Source organism: Stegodyphus dumicola, chromosome 7 (assembly GCF_044657685.1).
Source record: "Stegodyphus dumicola isolate Sdum_Otavi_A_Nest chromosome 7, ASM4465768v1".
Classification (NCBI taxonomy): Eukaryota; Metazoa; Arthropoda; class Arachnida; order Araneae; family Eresidae; genus Stegodyphus; species Stegodyphus dumicola.
In genome coordinates this window covers 109,585,256-109,612,206 of record NC_140774.1, presented here as the reverse complement: position 1 = coordinate 109,612,206, position 26,951 = coordinate 109,585,256, and the positions used below count along the sequence as shown (strand labels likewise).

The window sequence follows — 26,951 nt, the reverse complement described above, 5'->3', positions numbered from 1 at the left end:
ATTCTCTAAGAAACAAGCACCAATTTATTATTTTCTACGTTATATTACAATGCAAGGAATTTTATAGCTCATTTCTTTATTTATGATACATCTGATTAAAAAAACTTTTCTTGTATTAATATAATATTAAAATTGAGAAAAAGATATTTGAAAACTATACAATGCTCGAAGAAGCTCGTCTTGGTTCATTTGAAGGCTAATAGATTGAGCAGTTTTGCTGCCCCTCCTTTGCACCATTATTGCTTTCTATAACACCTTTGATTTCTTCTGCAATATTTTAAAGTGCATGAGACTCAGAATTAAAATTTTGTTAAAAAATAGATGGGCTTAATATGTCAAGTGCTGCATATCAAGTGCTTATTTTTACAGACTTTCATAAAAGAATGAAGGATTTTCAATCGATCAAAACCTGCTATTAGGAAAATTGACACACGGATAAAAGAAAAGCCAAGCTTTGTTACTAAACATATGATTTCAGAACGTCTGGTTGTTATCTCAGAAGATCCTGGAACAGCTGATAATAAGTAGTACTCTTCTGCTATCTGGATACAGCAGCTTAATCATTATGTGAGCATTGAATGTCTGTAGTTTAGCTTCCCGTGCAGTTTCTTGATTAAGCCCATAAAAATCGGTTTCTTCACTTAACCGCCTTAATGAATTAGTTGACGAACAAAGATGATGAACATTTTCTAGATTATTCTCAGATATAAGAACGCTTATGTCTCAAATTTATGTAGAAACCCAGTTTCGGAAAGGAATTATCTGCGGTGCAGTAAATGGAGTTACTAAAATATTATGAATTATTCATAACAAAGCCAACATGCTTTGGAACTCATTATTAATTGCCTGAATCATAGTGAATCGAATTATGCAACATAGTATGAGTTAATAACAAAATCAACGTGCCTATGAATTTTCAGTAATAAAAATATGTAATTATAGAACATATTATAAGTTATCCAGAGCAGGATCAAAAGAATAGCCAGTTATTACCAAATGTTATGAATTATTCAGATCTACTGCTGAAGCAAGTAATGTAGTGAATGATCAAAGAAATATTCTTTCTCTACAAGGTCCTAAACTGTTTCAAAGACCGAACGGGGTTATGCATTAGCAAGCGCCCGCCTCGACATTTTCTGGAGTTACACAAAAGATCCTTTGCAGTAAATCTGCCACAAACATACATTGTTGCTTTTTATGACTAACATCGTCTTCACTTTTCCAATGATTTTGACATTACGAAAAACTGCACGACTGCCACTTCAGGAAGCGTCTTTAGTGGAATCCCTTCTATCTCGGAAACGTTTTAACTGCACATAAATTCACTTAAAATATATAGCTTTATCTCCTTAATCTTATTTCATTATGTCATGAGTTTCGTTTCCGTGCCACGGACTTGTACCAAACGTTATTAACTGCTCCCTTTATAGCCATTGCTACAACTTTGCATATTAGAATATTACTAAGAGAAATTCGAGCCGATTACTACTATTCCAGGCTCAGAAATGCTAAAACATGCTATGAAGTCTCTTCCAAATGTTGCCGTTCGCTCACAACCACGCGTGCTGATCTTATGACCTCATTCACCAAGTTTATATTTTATATTACTTAGGACAGTCACTTTAACGTAGAGCATACAAAGCAAAATTCGCTTATCGATAGTAGGTACACGGAAAAATTTCGAGAGCTAAGTTTTAAGTTAATTAATTATTTTGTGCGAATTTTGCGGAAACGTTAAAGCTTTCCTGACAAATGATTTGCCTAGTTATTTTTTAAAAACATCTACAGGGTGATCAGCAAATAAGCCCTGATTTCAAAATTAAATATCTCTACAACAAAGATCGATAGAATTATGCGGGAAACTGTACATTTATTAGCAAAACTGTAGAAATGGTGTACAAAAGTTTAAAAAATTTAGTTATAAAAATCGTTAACAGATGGCGCTCTAATCCCAATGACCTATCAATAGTCTTTAAAATCTGCTTCGAAGTCGAAAGTGATCAGTACAACTGTTGGCTAGTGAAAAGAGGCTAGCGTAGAAAGTGAAATAATGTATTCCATTAAACAACATGTATTTTGGTTCTGGAATTTTACCGATTAGAACATAGTCCTACGGCCACACGTCGCAGTTTTCAAAAGCGATTCAATGTTCCAGATGGACCCGATGCGAAAACCATTCGCATGCTCTTCGCGAAATTCGAATGGACTGGCAGCGTGGCTGATGATCGAAAGGGAAATATTGGGCCTAAGCAAACTATAGTCACTCCTGAAAATGCAGCCAAAGTTTCTGGATTTGTTCAGCAAAATCCTAGGAAAAGCATCCGACGGATCGCATCAGAGACAAGTTTGAAGTACACGAGCACACAAATAATATTTAAAAATAGCCTACGGCTGTTTTCATACAAAATCCATCAGGCCATACCCATGAAAAGTCATCAGGCCATACCCATGAAAGCTGTGCAACAAAGGGCTGACTTTGCGAATCAGATTCTAACAATGATCGACAACGACAGATTTTATGTGAGCTGCATCTGGTTCACAGATGAGGCACATTTTCATTTAAATGGAATCGTTAATAAACAAAAATGGAGATTTTGGGGTACCGAAAATCCTCATTTGTGTGAAGAAAAAGCACTGCATTCGCCTAAAGTTATGGCATGGGCTGCGGTATGCGCCAGAGGCATTATCGGACCTTTTTTCGTACGGGAAACGATAACTATTGAACGTTACGTTACAATTTTGGAACAATTTGTCAGCACTCAATTAGCGTTGGAGGATCGAACAGGTATCGACTAGTTCCTGCAAAATGGGGCTCGACCACATCGAACAAATAAAGTTTTTCACTTTCTTCATGAATACCTTGGGAATAGAGTAATTGCGTTAGATTATCCTCAATTTACTGACACAGGAATAGCTTGGCCTCCATATTCTCCCGATCTGAGTCCTTGTGACTTCTTTCTGTGGGGCACATTGAAAGACGCTGTCTATCGAAAAAATCCTGATACTCTAGATGAGCTTGAATCGTTGTTTGTTGTTGCAAGTGATTCCATTTCCGTCGAGACATTGCAAGACGTGATGTCAAATTTCATTGTTCGTTTACGCCACCTCATTGTTTCCAACGGTGAACGTTTTGAAAAAATTGTATTTTAATTGCAAAGGCTGCTTCACTTTATTTTTTTAATTAATCTTTTTTTCATCCTTTCAGAGAAAGTTTTCAGTGCAGAGCGCGATCTGTTAACGATTTTTGTAACTAAATTTTCTAAACTTTTGTACACCATTTTTACAGTTTTGCTAATAAATGTACAGTTTACCGCATAATTCTATCAATTTTTGTTGTAGAGATATTTAATTTTGAAATCAGGGTTTATTCGCTGATCACCCTGTACCATATATGTAGTATTACCACAAATAAACTAGTACATTCATTACGCAAGATCTTTATTTTTTGGTAAGAAATGGCATTTTACACGTTATATTGCATATGTAAAAAAATTTACAAAGTAGCATTTTTATAGACAAGAGAGAGCGCTGGAAAGCAATATTTATTGTATTTCAGTTATCCAGAATTCTGCTACATTGATTGAAAGTGCAAAACTCTGGCTCAGATTTGGTAATAAGATTTACTTTGCAATGTATTTTTCAACTCAATTTAATGAAAGGAAGTAGTAAAGCATTTGAATATTGAAAAAGATAAGAAAACAATTTTAAAAGAAAGTACAAAATTAATAGAAAATTCTGAAATTCTCAGATATACTCCACATTCGAAGAAATATTTGAAAGTGTAGAAAATCCATTAAAATTTGCATAATTTAAAGCCTTGACAAAATTATGATTTTTAATATACATCATCAGTTTGCCTAGTCAAATTGATGGCCTTTTACCATCAGCAACAGTATATATCTGAAGTATGCCTTAGCAGGTTCCACTTTCTAATGAAGATAATTTTGTTAAGAAATTTTAAGACGGCTTGAGTTGTTGAAAAGCTGACAAGACTATCTAGCACATCTTTGTCTCAAATATATCAGTTGGTTTCGTCATATTATTTTTGTATCTCATTTAATATCAAGACGCGTTCATGACAATAGGTATGCTTACTTGTAAGGGCAAGCGTAATATATATGAGAAGGCAGATTTACTGAATTTACAAGTACTGAGCGGATATATTCTGGAAACACTGTAATTAATTTAAAAGGCTTTTGGCACAAAATAGTTTCGCAGAAGTTGCGTGCAAAGTTATTTCAATGCAAAGATGGCTTAGAGCCAGCTTCAGCATTGACTGATAGCAAAAATGAACTGACCTACAGTTGTCTAATGCGAGTCGCATTTATTAAGTACAGATAGCTACTAAATTCTATTTTACGCAATATACAACAGGGACTTCTGACGATCACATATTAAAACATCAATGAACTGGAAGGTATTTATTTATTTTAAAAGCATATGTATTTCATGAAAACGTTTACAATAATCTCAGACTGATGTTGTTTATATTTAGCAATCACAATACATGGTAACAGTTTGATATTAAAGACAAAATTTACAAATTGAAATTCATAGATGAATTTTACATCCGTAGGAAAATTACCATCTTATACTGCATTATCTTCTCTTTGCAATAGATAAATGCAAAATTGATTGATTATTTAGCAAAGTACGCACAGAATAGTAATTTTGCCTAGCTATGCTACAAACAGGGAACTCAACCAACTACGACAGACAGAGTTCAGTAGCTTCATCAGTTAGCTCTGGTCAGCCGCCTCAAGGACAGATGGAGATCAAGTTGCTGTACTGTAAGGTCTGCTATTCTCGACCAAGATCAACCAGCGTGGTGACGTCAGCGTCGTTGAGTCGTAAAGACCTGTTCCTATCAGTGCGGTACAAATGGCGCTGTGTTTGTGGTAATCTAATCAACAAACGAATTGACCTTGATTAACATTTCTGATGCGTTATATCACTGTCTCAGTCGTCGAAAAGAGAAAGGTTTGGCTGTGGAAAATGGTTTGACCTGTTGTCTCTCTGTTGACTCTGGTGGAGCCTACGATGAGAGAAATTGAAGATTTAAAACGGATTCTTTCAATTGAATTCCTTTGATGCTTTTGCAGTGAAAACAGAATCATGATATACTATATGAACCCGCGCGAGAATAGTAATTTTGCCTAGCTGTGCTACATACAGGGAACTGTAGCTCTTTCGATAGGGAGTTGAAAATTAGCCGAGTACGGCACAGTCAGATTTCAGTGGCTTCATCAGTTGGCTAAATACATTATAAGGTTTGCATTTTATCGCCTTAAAAATGGATAAAATTCATTCAAAATCTACGACAAAGCAAGTTTTCTTATGTTTTATATTGATATATTTCTTTTGTATTCATCCCACCAGTGGCCTAGTAGTTAAGACCTCTGACTAGAGGAACCTCGATTTGGTTTAGGTTCGATCTCAGACAAACGGGATGCTGCATGGTTGGATTTTCTCGTGAATAACGTAGACATTACGCACGGGTTTACCAGTTTCCCCCAATTAGTCTTCCACGAAGGAGTCTCCTCAACAAATAAATAACAAAAGAAATAGCCAATAAACAAATAGCCCTTCGTGGCATTTCCATATTTAAATAACCAATTCGTTCTATTTGATTTCATCTAAATACTTTTGCAAACACTGCAGTTATATCGAAGTCAAAAGCTGTATGACATTTTCAGACTAGGAAAATTTTTGTAGACAGATATATTATAACAATCAATGAAATAATACAGTTATGTAGTTTAATTAATTTAGAGCTGCATTAAATTCCGAGTTTGATAAAACTGCTGTGTATTATGTAAGTCAATATTATATAAGCATTCTTTTGAAAATAACTTTTATAAACCATCCCACACAATTTTTACGTTGCTTTTGTCTAAAATATGAAAGTCAAATATTATGTGAGGGCAGACCTTCCCATTTTTGAATGAAATTACGCCTATGTTTAATATTTTGAGACAAGATAAAACAGTTGAGTGTCTTTAGCATTTTATTTAGAATACTTCTCATACTGCTAGTTGTTGTCGCAATTTTTACTTTACTCCAAAAGAAACAGGGCGACTGCTTGGCTAAAACTAAGGCTATTAAATTACGGAATAAATAAAGCTGCCGCTGAAATAGTGATTGCATTAACTTTGCGTCGCCTAGTGATACATTCGGCTACACAATGTCTGAGTTTTGGTCTTGTTTATTTCATCCTTTTATGCTGTAGAAAATAGCAATATTTCACTAAGGAAAGGAAAAAGAGTATTTAATTATGGAAATTTTGTTATGTGTAACGCTATTATGAAACTAAACCAGTAAATATGTTTCTTGAAAACTAGATCTTTGGAATATACATCATGGAGCAACTGGAAAATATTTTAAATGAGCGCAATCTTAATTTTATAAGTATAGTATACTTGCTAAGTCGCTTCTGAAAAATTCCTAACCAAACAGTGCTGATTATAATTTGTACGTATTTTTTTATTTTTATTCCTTTACTTTGTACATATGGAAAGCAAAAAAATAATTTACTTAAATTCTATTTTGTTCTAGAATTTTACATCTACATCTTTGTTGAAAAAGGACCAACCATCAAACTGATACAAAATATAAGTCAATATGCTAATTAGCCTTTTATATTTTAATTTACAATTATCATGATAATGATTTGTTGATTTATTTCATTTTGGCAAGGCACGTGATTAAGGGAAGGGATGCCTTCGTGAAGAATTTTCTAACATAAACTTATATTCACATTAGACATGGTTAGATAACTGTCTTTAAATACGGCAAAGCACACGAGGGCTATCTGCCTAAGGGAAAGAATGCTTTTGTGGAAGACTTTCTAAGGAAAATTGGCTCTTCTTTACGTTACTCATGGGAAAACCACAAAAGTCAGACTGACAGCCAACCCATTAGCCAAGGTTTCCTTTACAATGAAATTGTATATGAATGAAATTGTATTCATATACAATGTAATTGTATATGAAACTGTAGTATTATGTGACATGAAGTGCTTGAAATAGCGAAGCTCTTCCGAGAAAATAGGGTTACAGAGAGAGAGAGAGTCTATTTAACATTGAAATAAAAAAGTATCTCGCTAACCCCAAGCTGGCTGTAGTTTTCGAGACTAATTTTTGTCGCCAAATTTTACAAGAAATCGCTCCAAACTTGACGACTATTTGGCGGCATTTTGGTCCGGTCCCTGCATAACTGCAGGGTATTAGTACTGTAACTGAATAAGTGTTCAATTGTTAATTGATCCCTTATTATATTAATTTAATTGATCCCTGCATGTAACTGTAACCATATCCGGCTCTTATACGTAACTTTAACCGCATATGCATACCAGTGGTTTGGAGAAATGAAAGGTACTAGAAATTTATCGGTAGTGGGGAGGGGAACTATATAGATCACCAGCTTATAGTTTTTAGTTCAGAGTTAAATTCTCAGTACTAAGAGATCTTCGCGCGAGCTTTATTCTTTAGGTGTGCTTTGCATTGAGTTGTATTTAACTTTCTTAACAGTTTGAAGTGATAACTATTGATTGTGCTCTGGCACACTGAGAAGAACCGTACTGCAGTACTTTTGTAGAATGTAACCGAACTGTAAAATGTTTGTTTTCAAAGAATATCTTTTATCAGGCTGTCATCGGCTTTGTGTGCATTCAATCAATTTCGAACCAATAAGCACGTAATATTAATATGCATATTTAAAATCGTATTATGTAGTATAATGTATATTCTAACAACATACTGATTATTGATGTGATGTTATAGAGCGTGACCTATAAATGTGGACGCATTTTAAAAAATCATATAAAATAATGCATAGTTATTTGTCTTTCTTATCGTAAGGTATATTTTGGTTCAAGTTTTATCGATATATGGGAATATTAATATCACGTTTTAGGATAAGAAAAACGAAACATTCAAGAGCATTTATTATCAATGATATTGTAGCATTTAGTAGCATACTGCAATACTAGTGATTGTATAGTAGTCTGTCATGAGCTGATCCAGCCACATCCTGTATTAAAAAGCTTATATTAGGTCCTTTTTGCGATTTCAAAATTTATCACATTCAAATGATGAAAACATGAACTAAAACATACCTTATGCCCACTCTCCTAAAAAAGGATACACATTTTGATACGTTTTTACATAGGATTTATGAAATGTCTATTTATGTTTATGATTTGTCTGAGGTGTATCACCCTCTGATATTCAAATTTGTTAATTTTAGAAGAATTTCCGAAATTCGTCCAAATTTACAGTGCACCCTGTATTGCTATAGATTTTACTGTGTCATAAGTTTGATACTTGTATCAATACTTTTTCTATTTTAAGGAATTCAGTATCCTTAGAAAGGTTAATTTCTCATTAATACTAAGAGTGACGCATTTACCATACTCTTTACACCATATCTGAATAGAAACAAACAGAACCTAAAAATGCACCTTTATTTTATCTTTATTTAAACTGGATCTCGCGAACTAGCTATCGAAGACAGAAATCTGGCTTCTTGCTGCTCTAACAAGATTCCCTCTTAACTTTTATTGCTGCGATGCACATAGTATCATTAATTAAGTCGATGATGCGAACAATCGATTACTGGTCCAAAATGATGTAATCGATTATCTTGGTGCGGTTAGAATCAGTGGGAGGGGATTCTCTTCTGCGGATAATGGAAACGCGTCGTACTATCATCGAAATAGGTCCCCGCGGACTCTTTAGCAGTAATGTATTGCTCGTCGACTAAAATGGACAGCTTTCGGAACATAACGAAATTCAAACTATTTTCAGGATTTTCTGATAGTCGATTATAATCTTAGAATGGTGAGAATTTTGAGTATTATGGTTAGTATTACGAATTTCTTGCTGAACATTGTATTAAGAAAAGGTTAGATATAATGCATAGTGATGACTTACTAGTATGGAAGTAGTTTCATTGCGGTAAAAAAGGCAAAATTCACTAAGCCATTGCAAAGCAAATCGTAAAAATTAGCAAAATTTCGTGAACGAAGATTAGCTTCAGCAATTTTGCGGTCGACGATTCACATTACCTTCTCGGCCGGATGCGTACCGAAAACGTAACAGTAACACAAATACTAGTATATAATTAAATTAAAAATTCTATTATGGGATTATCATTGAAATTTGCATCTGTGAAACTAAGATCATGGAAACTAATTTAGCATCATTACTTCAGTCCAGGGATTACCAACATTTTTCCTTGCATCAACCCTTTTAAAAAAATCTGAGTACACCACATGACTTCCTTGTACGGAATATTAAATTATACGCATTTTTTCTTGTATTTCATTTAAACTTATTAGATTGAATTAGACCTACTTCGCCGACAGTGCATAAACCACAATAGAATGAATGCGTTCTTTAAAATTCACTTTGTTTACCATAGCGACACTCTGGCGCTAGGTTTACTTAACAGTATTATATTTCGTTCATATTATAACTCAGATTGCACAAAATTTATATCACTTCAAGAATTATCTAATCGTTGCCCCATGTTCTATTCAAATACTATAATAAAGCTAGAACTATGTATAAAAGAAATTAAGCAAACAAAATAAAAAAAGAAACAGTTTTTCAGAGACGATTGAGTATTTCTCATTCAATTAATTCAGTTTTCACTTCGCGAAAAGGCAAAAATACAGAAAAATTCAAAATATCTGTATTAAAAATTACGAAGTAAATCTTAAACGCTTATTTCCTCGAAAAAATTCAAGAAAGGATTAAGCATGATTTAAATAATACATGAAGGCGATATCTTTGTTGTTGCGAAGCTACGTTTCTCTAGATTGGCAACAAATCCGCTATCCTGCTGTTTCAAATGTAAACAAGAGCAATGGCCGCCATCAAAAACATTATTAGGCTTAGCGGCACTTAAACAATTTTAAAATTGTTGATAATTCTAAAAATATTGCATACAGATTTACTAAAGGCATGAAAACCTTAACCGGAAAATAAGAACTAATAGTAATAATATATAATTAGTAACTAATAGTATTAATACATGATTATTATTAATTTTTCTATGAGTTATACAGAAATACTTTTAATAGAGAATGAGAAAAAGCCTTTACAATGGATATTGTTCTTGCTTATCATACGTAAAAGTGGTCTTCTTAATTTAATAATAAATGTTTATATTGTTGCATTCTTCGGGTTCGTCAATTTGGAGTGAAAGATGACAATACATGATGAAGAATCGAAACGCAATTTATTCGTCAGCATTACACAGGAGAATTCCAAAGACGCGTTAACAGCCGTCGAAAACTACGATAAACAGTCCGAAACAATCAGCAATACAGTCTTTAGGCTATCAGGCTTTTGAAAACAGCTTCAAGGCAAAGCACTAAAGTACAGCTTCCGACTCGATCGATCGCTCACGAGCTAATCTCTGAACTCAAAGCATTACTACAGAACTCAATATACTCAAGATAATCTTCACGATAAACTTCTGCTTGTAGAATGTTCTCGCTCCGTCTATGCGTATCACCGATTTTGTCGCCAAATGGGTGATTTCGCGCCAAACCTGGCAACACTGCCTTTCCCTGCCATTTACTGGCAACCTAAATCCCGCTTTGCGGAGAAACTATCTTAGCGCAGCTGGGCATTTCGTAAGAATGTATACTGGATATGAAACAGATTTTACTTACTTTAGTACAATGATCATTACAAAATTTTCGTTAAATGAAAGGCTATTACTATTTGAAAAGGAAAATATAAAGGTTTTTGCTTTACTTCCTATTTAAAACAAAAACCACGTAGTCCCCAAAATTTCTTCATTCCTTCTTTTGAAATAGTAAATATCTACTCATATATCTGTTGGCAAATTAATATTTAAAACACTTAAAGACATGGTATATGATATTTAGCCTAAGAATTTAAAAAATTGAATGTAGTCTTTCAAATTCATTTTGAACTACGCTTTCTCAAAAGATGAAGGATATGAAACTATAATCATGCATAGTTCTGTATTCTTGTGAAAGGAATAACTGAAAGTGAATTTAGGTGGAAATCTCGAATATAGACTTAATCCATTAATCGTTAAAAGGAACAAATTCGGATTCAAGCAATGAAGAAATCCCATAAATTTTTAAAAGTACATTAACTTTATATTCGGATGATTTAGAAACATTACTTTTATTCTTTACAAATAAAAGCTATTTGAAAATGTCGCCTGAGTTTCCAGCATTCTGACCTTTTAAACGCGAACTTCAAGAAATGCATTTCGTAAGCGGAGAACTAACTAAGAGATCCAATGACAAACTTCGAAGCCCTGGTAAAATATTCAGTATCCGTGACGTCATAACAGTGGGGCGCTGCGAACCAACAAAACGATGGAGAAAGTCAGCATTTAACCTACAAACGATTTCTTTTTATTGTGCTGAGTCGGTACGTATTAGTTGTAGTTGTTTCTCTTCCCGCAATCGTCTCCAACAGAAACTGCCACTTCCCATTGCTCTCTCCTTTCATTTCAGAATTATTTTTTTCTGTTATATTTATTTCTTTTCTTTTCTTTTCGTACAGGATTACGTGATGGCCTAGGAACGTTAATAAAATCTAAAACATTACGATAGTTCGATAGTTATTTATAGGTGAGTGTTTCTCCTGTTGTTTTCCCAGTTCTCCAAAGGACAGGGTATAAAGTTAATGATTATCCCTCCAAAGTGTAGAAGAAAAGTATACCGAAAACCTTTTTTTTATTCCCATTTCTCGAACAAACTGATGGTAAAATGTTCCTTCGCCTTACCTCTCAAGTGATTTGTTCGAAAACATTATTTTTTTTAGTACTCCGAAGGTAAAACAATGATAAAACTACAGCACAAAAGGATGGATGTAAAAATAAAACAGTATTTTTATATCATGAAAATAAAACTGAAACCTGCATTTTTAAAATAGCGAAAGCCATATATATCTTTTCTTTTCATGTCAGTAAAGTAACATACGCACGAAAATAAAAACATCGTTTTACCAGTTTGATATCTTTTTATATATAAAAAATATGCATTTTTCATGTCAACAACTTGTTTTATTTTAACTCCGGTGTGCCAGAAATTCTTTCTCTCTATAAAAAATTGTAGCCGTCAATATTAATAAGAATTAATTAATATTTACGAGCATAATCTCATTATTATGATTAAAAGAAGAAACTCTTGAGGTCATGTTATTAAGGATAATGAGATAGGTATTTGTGTAATGTCATTTTGCAAAAAGAAAGTTTTTTCCCAACAGGATACTTTAATGTTGCTTTTATGTTACCTTCTAGTATAAAATGCATTTTACGTATTTTTCCTTTAACTTCACGATTGAAATAAAAATATTATTAAACGCATTCTTTTCTTTGTTGTAAATTTTGGGATTTGTTAACGATAAGGTTAGTTATAATGGGCGGATTCTAGAAATAACATAAGCGTGTGTAAAAATGATATACATTTCAGATTATGTAATATAATTGGGCCGTTTGATTACAAGAAGCATAGGATTTTAAATTACAAGAAGAGCACAGCTGCTTTTTCATGTTTTCTACTTAAACTTAATGCCTCTATAGAAAAAATTTCAAAATGCAAGAGATTTAATTACTTATTGTAATAAACGAAGAAAAATTTTTTAAATTAACCAGTCTTCTGCCAATAAACGGCAAAGCTGGGAAATCTGAATATGAAACCAGGGAATGCTTTATTGGAGTTTTTAACGACTATTTGACTTCTAAAGGTATATTTATCAAAGTTGTTTCAAAACTGTATAGGGCATTTGTAGTTTATGTGCTTCTGCATTAAAATGTTTTTTTAAAATGGAAGAAAGCGTTAATTCATTGTGTCAGTATAATAAATAGATGTCGAAGTCACATAAATTTAGATGCATTGTTTTTAATTGTGTTCTTAAATTTATTCTTCATAGATGCAAATATGAGATTTTGCTTTAATTTGAAAGCTTTGATATTAAACTGTTTCGCTTAAAGATTAAGAAAAAATTGAAAGACATTTAAAATATAATTTATTTTCTTGGATTTTGAGAAATTCAGGACTTTTTATACTTTTAGTTTATTCCTATATAAGCCTTATTTTTTTCTCAGAAGTTTATGAAAACGACATGAGATAAGAATTCCATTAGCAATACATTAAATGTTCTTCAAACGAGGCGCAATGTTATCATTTGAAGAAAATTTCCTCTGCGCTTTCTTCAGTCCAACGTAGGGAAGCTCCATTCTACAAACCCTCTAATCTCTACCCGTATTTGAGCTGAGTTCATTGTGGCATACTCATGACTAATGATAGGAGGAAAAGAGTTACTGCGCCACTTTAGATAAAGTTAATGTACTCCATACAGCGAATTAAATATCTTCCTGGCCTTTAATTTTCAGGAAGAAACTCCAAGACGATTAATGATACTTTATATTCGAAACAAGAATTTTAAGCTCTATACATAATAGTCGAGTATCATATTTTGGGTAATACCCTCAGTTTTATGCGCTTCCCTGAAGAGCAATTGCAAATTTATATTGCAAACATATCTAAGTATACAATTAATAACTGAGAAATTCTTCCGGTATTGGATGCTTGTAATGTGCTATTTGAACATTAGATAAAATTTTCTAACACAGGAATATTCAGTGTTTTTGTTTATTCGGAACAGTATCCATATTTATAGTTCGCAGAAATGCTAGAAAATTAAAGGAAAATGAGGCAGTAGAATAATATTTACTAAACTCATTAACTGATTATGCTCATTAGTAAAGCGTTCTCTCGGATCGTAGCAAAAATAAAAACACTAAATATTCGTAAACGTTATTTTAAATTTGAAAGAAAGATCAGCAAAAATGCTTTCAAATGGCAATTCTGTTCCATTTCTCGAAAACTCTTTGGTAGACGGTTGAGTATGTGGTGGTTAGCCGTAAGTCAGTTCTGAAAGTTTAGCTGCTGTGAAACGCTTTAGAGGTGAACAGCGCGCTTTTGTGTAAAACACTTTTACATAAGTAACGTTTCTTATAGAGTAGTACGATACCTGTGTCCGTTACAGTACGATTCATAGGACATTAGTCAGTATCGTAGTACTAATTTAATTAAATCATGAGCCAAGAATTTCGAGCAAACTGACTGCATCACAAATGTGAAACAGGCAGAACGGCCACGTTCTAGCGAAGCAAAGAAAATACCCAAGCGTTAGATATTAAAAATAATGCTTAAACATTTAAAGGAATTGGAGGAACGAAAAAAGGAAAAAAAGGGTTTAAAGGAATGAAAGGATTTGGAGGCAGCAGGTTGATGCCAACGGCCATACTTCAAAAGGATTAAGGACACGTGGATTAAGAAGTGTTTTCCAGTAAACTGATTTCTGGCGGTGATGATATGCCATGGTCACAGGAAAAGTCTATTTATTCCCTCCAACAACAGTACCGAAGATATGAAAATGAACATGTATACGATATTAGTTTTAGAAATTAAATTCCCAGATGTGTACATTTGATTACAAAAAAAACTGTTTTCTTTAATTCCCAAAATTACAAAAATATAGGGTCTTTTTGTCGTTGATGAAAGAAGCGAATAACAGAGAATAATAGGTGTAGTCCCATTACATGAAATATAAAAATATTAAAAGTAAGTTTAAGAAAATTAATTTAAGAGCTTACTTGACACAAACACCTATATAAACTGCTGGCCATCCAAAATGCAACACCATGAAGGAAGCATCGAAACAGCATGAAACTTGCATCATATCTAAGACGCGATGGAGCATGCAAATGATTACGCGCACATCATGGCCGACAGCCGCATTTCCTGCAATTTGTATATAAAAGGATGAAAGACTGCAGTTTTGCACAAAACGAATTGTTCTCGTGAAATTTTTGTGGGTTGTGTAGCTTCAGTATGCCTCGTAGAAAAACACGTCCATCATTCGAGCACGTTCCTGAGTTCGATAGAGATAAAATCGTTGCAGAGAGAAACTGAGTATTATTCGTCAGGGAAATAGGCTAAACCAAGTAATAATCATGCGAATTGGATGCAGGAGGGAACGACTGACGGACAGAAGCAATTGCAACCGCCTCGTCGCCACACTGCACGGGAAGACACGTATTATCCGCATGGCACTGATGAAGCGTAGTGTCACATCCGCAATCAAATTACAACGAATGCAGTCTGTAACACAACAGTCCGTGTCCGCACGAACAATCCGACGTCGTTCACGGTACAAGGCTATTTTCCCTACGCGCGGACAAATCACGCTTGTGCCTGCACTCCACGATAGTCGGATTAGAGTTTGGAGACACTGTGGAGAGAAGCTGTTCGACTGTTGTTTATGCATAGTCATACTAATCCTGCAGCCGATGTTATCGTGCGCGAAGGTATTGGATTCCACTCCCGCACGCCCTCTAGTATGCATTGTAGTGAAACTTAGCAGCTATCTCTGAGGTTTTGAAGCCTGTTCTCCTTCTTTACTTGCAGGGCGTGCCTGCGGGCACGTTTCGACAGCAAATGCGCAACTACAGGCTGTACGCAATATTCAGGCTTCTTTCTCAAACCAAAATATTGCACTGTTAGCCTGGCCTTCCTAGTGTCCAAATCTATCATCCACCAAACAAGTCTGGTCAATGATTGGAAAACGCCTAGCCTGTCATGCCTCACCCGAGGGCACAAAAGATGAACTTTGGCTAGTAGAGATAACATGGCCTGCCATTTCCCAGCAACACATCCAAAGCCTCTTTCACTCAAAGCCGTGGCACGTAGCAGCGGTTATTGACAAATGTCGAGGCAACATTCATTAATTCAAAGGGGCAATTGTCCAGAAGGACTATTAATTTCGTTTTGGTATTTTGTGTTGGTTCACTATAAATGTCGGTTCACTTTTCAAATTGCTGCCACCAAATACGTATTATAGCCCCGTATTATATTTAAAGAAATTAAATAATGTAGAATCTGCATAAATGTATATTTCTCGCATTGTGATAAAACAACGATACCTAGAGCCATCAAAATTTGAATAACGTAATCTTCCATAGAATATGGACATGTGGAAGCCCTAATTTGAATTTGAAATTTGTTTTAATATCGATTTTATATTTTGTAATACTTCAAAGAATTTTTGATTAAGAAACAAATTATTTGAAAGGGAGTAATGGCAGCACTGTACGAAAAAAAATATTTTTATCTCCAGCGCGAGACTCTGTATCGGAAATTCTAAAGATTTGCTCATTTTAAAATTATTTTGCGATAATGCTGTTGAACTGAATTTAATGGTTTGAGTACGTAGAACGGGATATTTAATAAATAAAGGTAACACACGAAACGTTAAAAAAATGCCCCTTTGGACGTAATTTTAAATCTGAAACTTTTCAGATTTTTTTAAAAATCTTTTTTGATTTTCCCGTCTTCTTCACTTCAAACAAGAGTTATTTCAAATCAATTAACTTTGGCACCATGCGTTATTTCGAAAGAAAGTTTTGCATTGATAACTCTTCATGTTGCATATTGGATACTCAGAATGCAATTTTCTATCCATATTTGCTTGTACAAGAAATAAAGGAGAGTCCGTATCTACTATTTTCATTTTAGACTGAATGTTCCAGACTGTGCACCTTCAGATTATCTCTGGTAAAACTGACAAACACGGTCAAACAAACCGTTTTTGACTTTCAAAATATAAATAGACAAATCATTTAATCTAACTGCGCAAAAGAACTGGACAGAAAAAATTGGCCAGCTGTAAAATTATGCAGCATCATCTGGTTACTATGAATCGACATTCAGAAAGCACTAATGTGCAATGACTCTATTTATACGTATTGTGATATAAATCGCTAATTTCAATTTAATCGCTTTGTAATAATCATGATTACTTACGAGTTTTCTGTCATGCTTAACGTCTGCCAAATGAGACGTATATAACGTATAACGCTTATTTCAAATGTTCCACACGCATTGAAATATTAAACCACGTGACTGATTGATTGCTTTTGTTGATATTTGAAAGGCAAAACGAAATGTCAGCGAAATGAGTTACTTAAATACATAAATGCCAAGGTACGCCATATGGAAAACGTGATAACAAACAATAAATCACTTTTAGGTAACCAACTAGGTTGGAAATGATATCGTCAGTTTAGTGTGAACACGCTGAACATTACGCTTAGATGCATCTTTGACTCTATAATTACATTCTTCATTGAATATTCTCATGTCATAAGATTGATGGAAAGAGCAACATGCCACCAAAAGCTTTGATAGGATTTGCAAGGCCCATGATAAAACTGCTGCGCTTTATCTAACAGATGGCTGCTAGCACTTTGTATTTAGCAGGCTTAGACGGGTATTCTAAACACTCCAAAGTTGACCTATATAACGATGAGAGAGGCAGTCGTATATTATCTCAAGAGCGGTTAGAAATTTCTAACTGTCATGGCACCTACACCTTCACATATGAGAGAAATATCATCAAATAATGCAGTGATTTGTTTATAATTATGTTTGCGTCAACATAATGCATTATGTAATCGATTTACATCAAATGACGAGCACCTGGTAATTATTCGTGCAAGGTTGGATATCGATTCATAGAAATTAGATTATACTGCTCAACTCTGAAGCTGACTATTTTCTTCTGCGTTTAATTGCATATATTTGAAATTTTTTCTAATTTTTCTCTAAGGGAACCTACGCTCATTTTTATTTGATCGAGACTGTCCACTTTCCTAGAAATTAAAATGAAAAGCGTACAGTTTTTAAAAGGATGCATACGGACTTCTCACTGGATTTGTCCTTAGAATCAATGTTGCTGTAAAACTCATTAAAGCAAGTACTGTGTAATAACATAAAATGGTGTAAGCATTGTTTATTACTTTGTATGTCTTCCAGAAGATATTTCTCTTTAAACGATATTTTATTTGAATGGTGAGAAGCATTTCTGTTAATCATAGATGGATGAGAATAAAGTTTACTGAAATATTTTAAATTCAGACCAATACATTTTTTAGGGTTTAATGAAAATAAAGATATAAATAATAAGATTTTTTAAATAAATTAGTATATTTTAATTCTATAGTTGCAGAATGAATAATTAAAATATGCAGAAAATTTTAGCATTGTTTACATTTTATGCTAGGCTTTTCAAAAGGACCAAAAACCTCATGTAGTACAAATACAAATCATAAATTTCTGTGCATATTTGCTTTTCATCTTCCAGTATATCTTGATTTGCAAAATACTAAATTAGTTGCTATCATATAAATGTTAAATATTCAAAAGTAAAGAGAGAAGAACACGCGGAAGCAAAACTTAAAATTAGGCAAAAGAATAACTTCATGTTTGGCATAGATTTAATTGTAATGATATTGATTTCAATGGCAAATATGTATAGGTCCCTCTTAGTCAGGAGGAAAAAAAAGTCTGCAAAAAAGGGAGGACACATGACCATATTTATACCAAAAGCAAAAGATGGAGCAAAGGGAACATAAGCATAGCGCAATCTATCCAAACATATAGTAAACAACAAGAAAATAATAATTTTAAAATTTCTTGTTCCTGACAAAGAAGGACTTGTACCTGTTCACGCTCAGAATCCATAGAGTTACGATTAAATCTATGCCGAATACGAAGTTCTTTTGCCTAATTTTAAATTCAAAATTGTTTTCAGGCTATTAAGCAACAGATTACGTTTTCAAGACAGTTAATTACATTTTAAAATTTATATTCGTTTGAAAAAGAAGAATAGTTTAACTTTAAAAACGGGTTATTGTTAGTCGAATGAATAGATATATAGGAAGTTTTTAACACAGCAATGCAACTGAATTACACGTGGATTCATTTGCGTACATAATGAATTGAACTACAAAATAATGAAGTGTATATTCATCTAACTTAAACGGGAATAATATACAGAAGTATGGCCAATAACTATCCCACTGATTTGTAATATTCAATATTTACATAGAGCTCATGCTCATACGCTGATTCTCTTGTCATAGAAAGATGATGATTTGCGTCACAAAAACATCTTTCAAACCTTCTGAGCAGCAACGCCGTTATATACGGCCTAGAATATTTTATGTGACATCTTTAAGAAAGTATGTATGTGTGTATCTGGAAATATGTCCAGAAACTTGAGGTAATATATTAAAAGTTATAAGGTCCCTATTAGATAACAAGTTATTTTATGATTTAGATATGTACTGTAACTTCTCTCTTCCGTCTCCCTACTAGAATGTAAATTAGGTCGAATTATATATTGTGAGATTTTCGAATAGCAACACAGAGCGTGTTCCTGCCTGTCAAGGTTACGTTACTAGGTTAGCTAGCTCGGATAAGATTGTATTATCATGCATTATAGTTGCTGGCATTTAAAGTGTTTCACCTGTGAGAAGTGTGAAGCAAAAGTTTGCGTTTATGTAATTCTGTACCCTTTGTCTACTGGACTTTATTTTAAATTTGAATTTTACAGTTACATAAATTTCATCGCCCCGAATGAGGATGTCTTATGTTAGCACGAGAAGTGCCTTTGTGCTCAAGTTATGATTTAATACAAAGTTGTGGTTTAAAACGTTTGTAGTTCTGCCCAGGGGAAGAGTTAACTTGCTCCAAGTCTGTTAAGAATTTGATACCAGTGTACTCTACGAAAATAAGTTAAAATTTACAAAGTACATAATACAGTTATTTAGTACCAAGGTTATTTTGGCATTAAAATCCAGAAAATGCCTTTTTCTCATGGCAGTTTTGTGAAATATGGGCTTTCTCAGTGAAGTCCAAGGCGGGTCAGATGTTTGGTAGAATACTCAAGTGATTTACTGTAATCTCTCTTATAATAAAATGAAGTACAGTATTAACAGGCATATTCCCCTTCCTCTTTATTTTTACTAATTGTATCATCCGAAACTCTCGAGGAAATTATGAAAATAATTTAATTTTCGAAAAGATGTCGTTACAGTAAGTATGAAACAAATGAAATGCAGTCATGAAAGAGCGACAGATAACTATCCCAATATTGTTTATTTAAAAAAAAACCTACATTCCAATATGAATACATAGTAATATTAACATTACAATATCTAATAAGATATCTTCATTTCTGCTTCCCTGTAACTTGAATCTCGACCGTTCTTATTGTTGTCTGTACTATTCCTTAGGCCTCAAATCATCCATAAATAATTAGAGAAGAATGTGCAGATGAGTCAGCGAAATCGTAGGTAGAATACCAATTTGTGTTTGCTTCATTCTGTTTGGTTGAGTTTTGTATTAGGCTGGCATTAAGTTCAATAATTACAACGGGCATTTTGGCGTGACCGTCGAAGGCAGTTTGCAGTGTTTTGTCTTTGTGAGTATGATGAAAACAATCATTACATGGACGATTCCATTTTAAATTTGGAGAATTCGTTCTCTGAACTTACTCACGAAGGAAAAATTAGGTGCACATGTTTTAAATTCTCAGAACCTAGCGCCAAAAAGCAAGGGGAGAAGAAATGCCCAAGGGATAAATATGCGAGGAAATTTATTAACTATGAGTTAGTATGTGTCGCACTATGGAAAGACAATGGCCCTTAGAACAGCCAAATTTTGAGCATACATAATTCTTCATTCAAACATACGCATCTTGAAACCCAAACGTTAAATTCTAAATTTGGTTTTCATTTATATTTTGTAAAATTTTAACGGATATTAGACATTTTTCTACTTCTACAGACGGTATTTCGTTATGCCACAATTTTCAGGTATTGTAAAAAAAATTAATGACGGCTGAATATTAACATATATACTCACAATTTAGAGCTAAAACATTTCCATTTCTGTTAAACTTTGTACCACCTCTATATTTTAAAAATTGAATTTTTATCATTTTTTAATCAAATAATTTAGAATCTATTTTAATTTTATCATTTAGAATCTATTTTAATCAAATCATTTAGCATCTATTATTTTTGCTAGTGCTAGTTTTGATTACTTTGCTGCTGAAAGAGTATTTGAATGTCACCTCATTCAAGTTGAAAGAATAAATGCTGGACAAATCCGGTGAAGTTCGAAAACTAATAATTCGTGATTTAGCAGCACTATACATTCTTAATGTTCCACCCTATTCTGCGTTCATAGATTTTATTGAATGCACATATTTGTTAACTATTTACATTTTAGAAACAACGTTGATTTGCACTTACCATTTAGCCAAGCTATCTGTTTAATAATAAACAAAAGTTTTACTTTTAAGCTTCGTGATTTTTTTCATCTTCAACGGAAGCAATTCTTAATTTTTTTCTCTTTGAATGAAATACGCATATCTCTAAATAAGATTCCAATTAAAATTTGCGCTGAGGACTTTTGACTTTAATTGACTTTATGACTGAAAACCTAAAGTGTACTTTGATGTTAAATATCGTTGGGTATTAAATCACGCCAAACTCTCATCATTATTATTTTTTCTTCATATAACTATTTCATTATTATTCTATCAGTCTTTTAACATAATTTTTATCATTGCCTAATTCTTATATGTTATCTTATTATATCAATATAACTATTTTGCTGTTTTCAATTCTTTATCCTCATTATTCTTAAAAACTCTCCCGACAGATATTTTCCGATATAAATTTTTTTCCGCAAAGTAATAATCTCCAAGTTTCCAGATATTATATGCTTAAAATACGCAGAAAAAGGGTCCATACAGAGTTAGTTCTCGTCATTTCAGTGTTTTCAACGGAATATGATACTTTAACTAAAAATGAAGTAAAAATAAAAATGTAATTTTAGAACTACTTTCTAAGATGAAGACATACCGTAACCATTTAGAATAAAGCTCAGAAATCTCAGTTATATTATCCTTTTAAACTTTTATTCAAGTTCATTTCGCTCTTAATGCCATTCACGATTTTCAAATTGCAGGTTATTTGTACGAATCTTTTCACATGTCACGTACCAAGCATTTCCAGATTTCTCTAAATATCATTTCAGATGATTATTTCTTTTGAATATTAGAATAGCCAGCAGTGGAATTGACTTGCCTCATAGTGCTACGGATTCTGATTTTCAATCATTGAATTGCTAAGGCAAACAAACGGGTTTATGATTATTTGCTTTTAATATTTCTCGATTCTCTGTTCACCTTTAATTCAATAAATAGGATAACTATCTCCATTACGAATGTATGAATTCTAATACAAAGGCAACTAACCCAATAAAATTAGGTACAGGTACATATACATGTAAAAAGACTTCATTACTCCAGATATACCTCGTTTTATCAGGTTTCTTAGATGATGTTTCTGTATAGCATTACGGTAAATATCATCATATTTCAAACATTTTTAATTATTATTATGTTGAATTTAGCCATACAAAGCGGTAGAATGGCGTCTAAGTGTTTAATGTCTAATTCAGCATTTACATTTCAGAGATCATTTAGATTTTTCGGAGCGGCATACATGAAAAGTAAAATGTATCTTCGCTGGTATTCGATCTATTATTTTTCCAGCCGCTAACTGGATAACCTAAATTTTATATGACCAGAGAATTGAGCTCCTTATTACAGGTACTGAGTTATTCGTTTTGTGGAAAATCTACACATCGTCAACAGAAAAGACTCTGAGAAGAGTACCTTGAAGGAGATTTAAGATTTGCGAAGTTCTTGAAGAAATTTAGGCATTTGGGAAGCAAAAAGTGTGGTTATTAAGACTCAGAACAAAGTAAAAAGTAAATGATTTAATGTTAATTCACGTCTGTGACAAACCGAGGCTTGTATTGTAAAATAAAAAAAAGGTTTGCTATTGACTACTACCGACATCTGCCAAAAAAAAAAAAAAAAATAAAAAAAAAAAAAATAAAATAGCATCAAAAACTATACTGGGTCTAAGAAAATTTAAAGACGTAAGTTAAATGATTGAACGTCATTCAGAGAACGAAGACGTCTTTTTGAATATTTAGTTTCGGAAACTGGGTGTAATAACAATGCTACAACGGGCATTATATTTGAAGCTAAAAGAAATAAACGAATATCAGCATTTCGTCATTAAATGCCCCAAGATGGGAAATGCAAAATGCATTTTTTATGCGTAAACATTTCATACATACTTCGCTGAAAAGCGTTTTCTCGCTGTATTCGCTGGTCAATTCTGATATGCTCAATTTGTCGTTAAATGAAGATATGTGCGAACAATCGTTTAAAAAAAGTGTAAATCAAATTTCTAAAACGCTGCTCCTTCACACTGCATTGTTATCGACAAACTACGTGTATACAAAATTTGATCTGGATAGCTTATGTGGAAGCAGGTTAAAATCGTTGACAAAATTCCACTCACAGTCAAATACCATAAGTAAATTAAATAATAGCTTAGAAAACAATCAAGAATGCATATGCTTAAAGGCGCTGAACAAAGTGATGAAGATCGCAGACAAACCAAGACGCTTTTGATAGAAAGGTTCGGAAAACTCTGTCAGTGAAGAGGTAGCAGCATCGAACTTTGGTGCTATTATGAGAAAAGATGTGACAACATTGTGTTTAGATAAACAATTAATGAATGAATGCTTAGATAAACAATTGTTGATTGTTGAATGATATAAAACAAGAACATTTTAGAAGTGCGAATGGGGCCAAAACAATCACGAGAACGCCTTGCATCCAGTTCGTTCTACGAAATGCGAACCGCGAACGGAATTACCAGTGTCTAGCCCTTAGTCGTTACTGTCCTCTAGGATGTAGGGTCTCAAGTAGATCACAAAGAAGAAGCGTTTATGAAATTTCAAAAAAGCTGAGAGCATTCATGTTACATCATATTATTTTAGATTTTCTTTTATAATTCCTCTTTAATGAAAAGATTATTTGAACCCCATAAGCTACATTTAAAGCAGCCATCGCATAAATCTTTGATGATATTGGAAATTTGCATATTACAAACTAAAAGATTTAATTTGTCAATTTTGGTGACAAAGAGCGGTGACCATTTTAATGAGAAAGTATCCAAACCGTAAATAAGTCTCAAACATAACAAAATGGATGAAGCCAAAAAGATAAAGCTACACAACATTAAATATTCTTATAAAAGGTAATATAAATACTATTAATAGACTTCGAAAAAGTAGAAGGAAACATTTCTATTATTGAACAGAGATAAACATTAAAGTTATTAATCAAAGTCCATATGCTTTAAAGTTCTCTGTTACTCAAATTCATGAACCTTTCAAAAGAAAATGCTCACGAGTATGAAAATTTCCGCCATACTCATTTATTTCAATGATAGTTTAAATCTCTAAAGACAACCTTAAAATCCCATGATTTGTAAATGCAATGCGAGTTTAAAATTTGTCTTAAAACGGGTTTTGTTTCTATCCAGAAGATTATATAGAAAAAAGCTGTTTATCTATTAGACTTTAAAACTATTAAGTTAATGACGATTGAATTTCTGTAGATTGTTTGTAGCAACGATTTTATTCCACTTTAATGTCAGAACTTTCGCATCAAGTCAAAATTCGGTAATTTCTGAAAATTATTTTTATCAATAAAATTATCAATTATCAATAAAATTTTCATATTACCGTAGACCATGAAAAAAGTAAAATGAAAAACAATTCATAATTTCTTACATAGTTATGTCTACTTTGCAACTAATCAAATCACACTTGTTAAAAAATATTACGGTATGCTTAATGTAATAACGTAACTGTATGTGTAACGTGTGTAAAATATAAAAAGAAAGAAAAATCAGTAGTTTGTACTCCTGCATTATTAGCTGTTCGTGTAATTTTGCATCTACTTAAATGTGGCAGTCAGTAATTCTATGCTCTACTGAGTTATGTTTACTCTTTAAATTTGTTTGATAAATCTTCTTTTACTAATCCCTTTTTTCACTTTCACGCTACTCTGCTATGTCTAAAACTTCCCTATTTACATAACACATTTTTGGAATAAAGATAATATAAAAGCAAAATCGCAAAATATACAGAATAGATACAGTCAGATTACACAAAATGTACGACTTATTCAACTAATGGCAGTCTGACTTCAGAGGCACGCAATTTTTCTAATTTTAGGGGCTTGTTATGTCATGTTACCAGGGCATTTACCCTTAGCCATTCTGAAAATTACTACCATTCCAAAAAACATAAAACCTTCAATTTATCTTTCAAGTAGCCTGGCAGTTAGCCAGCTCCCAGAGTCTACCGTTTGACATGCATAAGCTTAAATCATGCATATGCTTTAATCAATCTGTCAGACTGTAACTATAGTTATTTAACGAACTATTTAAAAACAGTTCAAGGCATTTCGGAATAATTTATATCTTTATTTTACTTTTAAGAGACTATATAATTTACACATTGTGCAAACAAAGTTTTAGGATTGAAGAAAGAACAATCGTCTTCCTTAATCTTCAATACACAGACAAACCGCTATTTAACAAACGATCTGTTTTACGAATTTCTCTACTTAGCGAGGTTTTTCGAGGCGGTTTTTGCCGAAGTATGAAATTCTTTGGATAAAAAACTCCGAATATCGAAGTAAACTCTCTCTTTAACGAAGTCTTTGAATGGATGCATTTTTGAGAATTCATTCTACTTTAAACTTATTTTTCTTGCTGTGACATCTATGCGCGTGCAGCTGTGTTCATAAAGAAAAACAGGTGGCTCTTTATATGTTGTCATGTTTCCTTCTACATGAGGGATGAAGTGGAGAAGGAAATTCTTGAAAGGGGAAGCATTTAAAAATTTCCTAACCAGTCCTGTTTCGCAGACTAACTTAAGATTAAGCAACAGCTGCACATTATATTTATTTGATTTTATACTGCAAATCCTGTAGGGTTTCCCTTAGTTCAGCTAACCAATTATTCAGATTTTTGTTATCTTTCCTGAACTCCGAAACTTCCCCTTGCCAGGATGTTAATTTAAAGTTAAGTGAAGTGAGTATTTAAGTGGGTGAATCTTATAGTTTATTCAGAGCAAGGAGGTTAGAATAGAAGGAGGGAGGTTTCGCAGTTTCCTCTACTATCGGGGAATGAAACTCCACCCAACAAGCGGCGTCCATGTTTGTAACTTCAAATCATTGCATTACGGCAGTGAAACGTACGTGTTTTTAAACTGTTCCGTGCATGCAATTTTTGGATACATCTTTCCACATGTTCAGTTGTGTAAATATTTTACTTACTTTTATCGCTATACTGCCCGTAAATTTGGAAGTTTATGCAAAAAATTTTTAACAACAGAACAGTTAGTTTATCTTGATCAAATACACAAATTATATTCCTAACAGTTCACAAAACTTAAAAATGAATAATAATTAATACATAAAGAACAGCATTACTTTATTTAACACCTTTACAATTCATAAAAACAGTAACAATTGATTTCAAACTCAATAGAAAATTACAAAACGAACTACCTAAAACGTTCAAATTATAGAGTTTAAATTCTAGCATATATCATTCTATTTTAAGGAACGAAGATACCAGCTATAAACAGAAACATTAAAATGTATTTAAGGTATTTTGATTATTATTAAGTACTTTTTATCACATCTGGCAAGAAAACAACATGACATTGTGATATTTTTTAACATATTTATCAAATTACTTAGAAAAAGAAAATCAATACTTACGAATGAAAAGTAATCTTAGGAATTTTTTTCGAAAATCTGTTTGTGCATCCATATGCAACAGAAGCTGACATGCTTCAAACAGAAAAGAAAAAAAAAATATTGCAATTACAGACTTTTTGCACAAGTCACAGCGATAACAGGAGCATGGCCGCGAAGCTTCACCGTTTGAGTTGAAACTTCCCTCCTTCTATCTATTCTAACCTCCTTGATTCAGAGCGCGTTTTCGCTAGCCAGCGCGCTTTACGATTGTGACCTTGCTGTAACGCGCAGTTGCTGACACGCCTTTTTTCCATTTAAAAAATTATCACGCCTGGTAAGTTGTCAAGTCAACTAGTTAGCCTCAATTTAAGGTGCTCGTCCAGAACT

At 33.1% G+C, this 26,951-nt stretch overlaps 1 protein-coding gene and 1 long non-coding RNA gene across 10 annotated transcripts in view; both read right to left on the bottom strand.

Moving 5' to 3' along the window:
* LOC146996311 (uncharacterized) overlaps positions 1-15,280 on the bottom strand; it is a 91,576-nt gene extending 76,296 nt beyond the window's left edge. The window contains exon 1 of the long non-coding RNA XR_015042180.1: positions 14,659-15,280. This is a non-coding gene — a long non-coding RNA (uncharacterized LOC146996311). The remainder of the gene's footprint in view (positions 1-14,658) is intronic.
* Positions 1-26,951, bottom strand: part of LOC118202388 (muscle calcium channel subunit alpha-1-like) — a 674,690-nt gene that overhangs the window by 524,909 nt on the left and 122,830 nt on the right. The gene's annotated exons all lie outside the window — the stretch shown is intronic.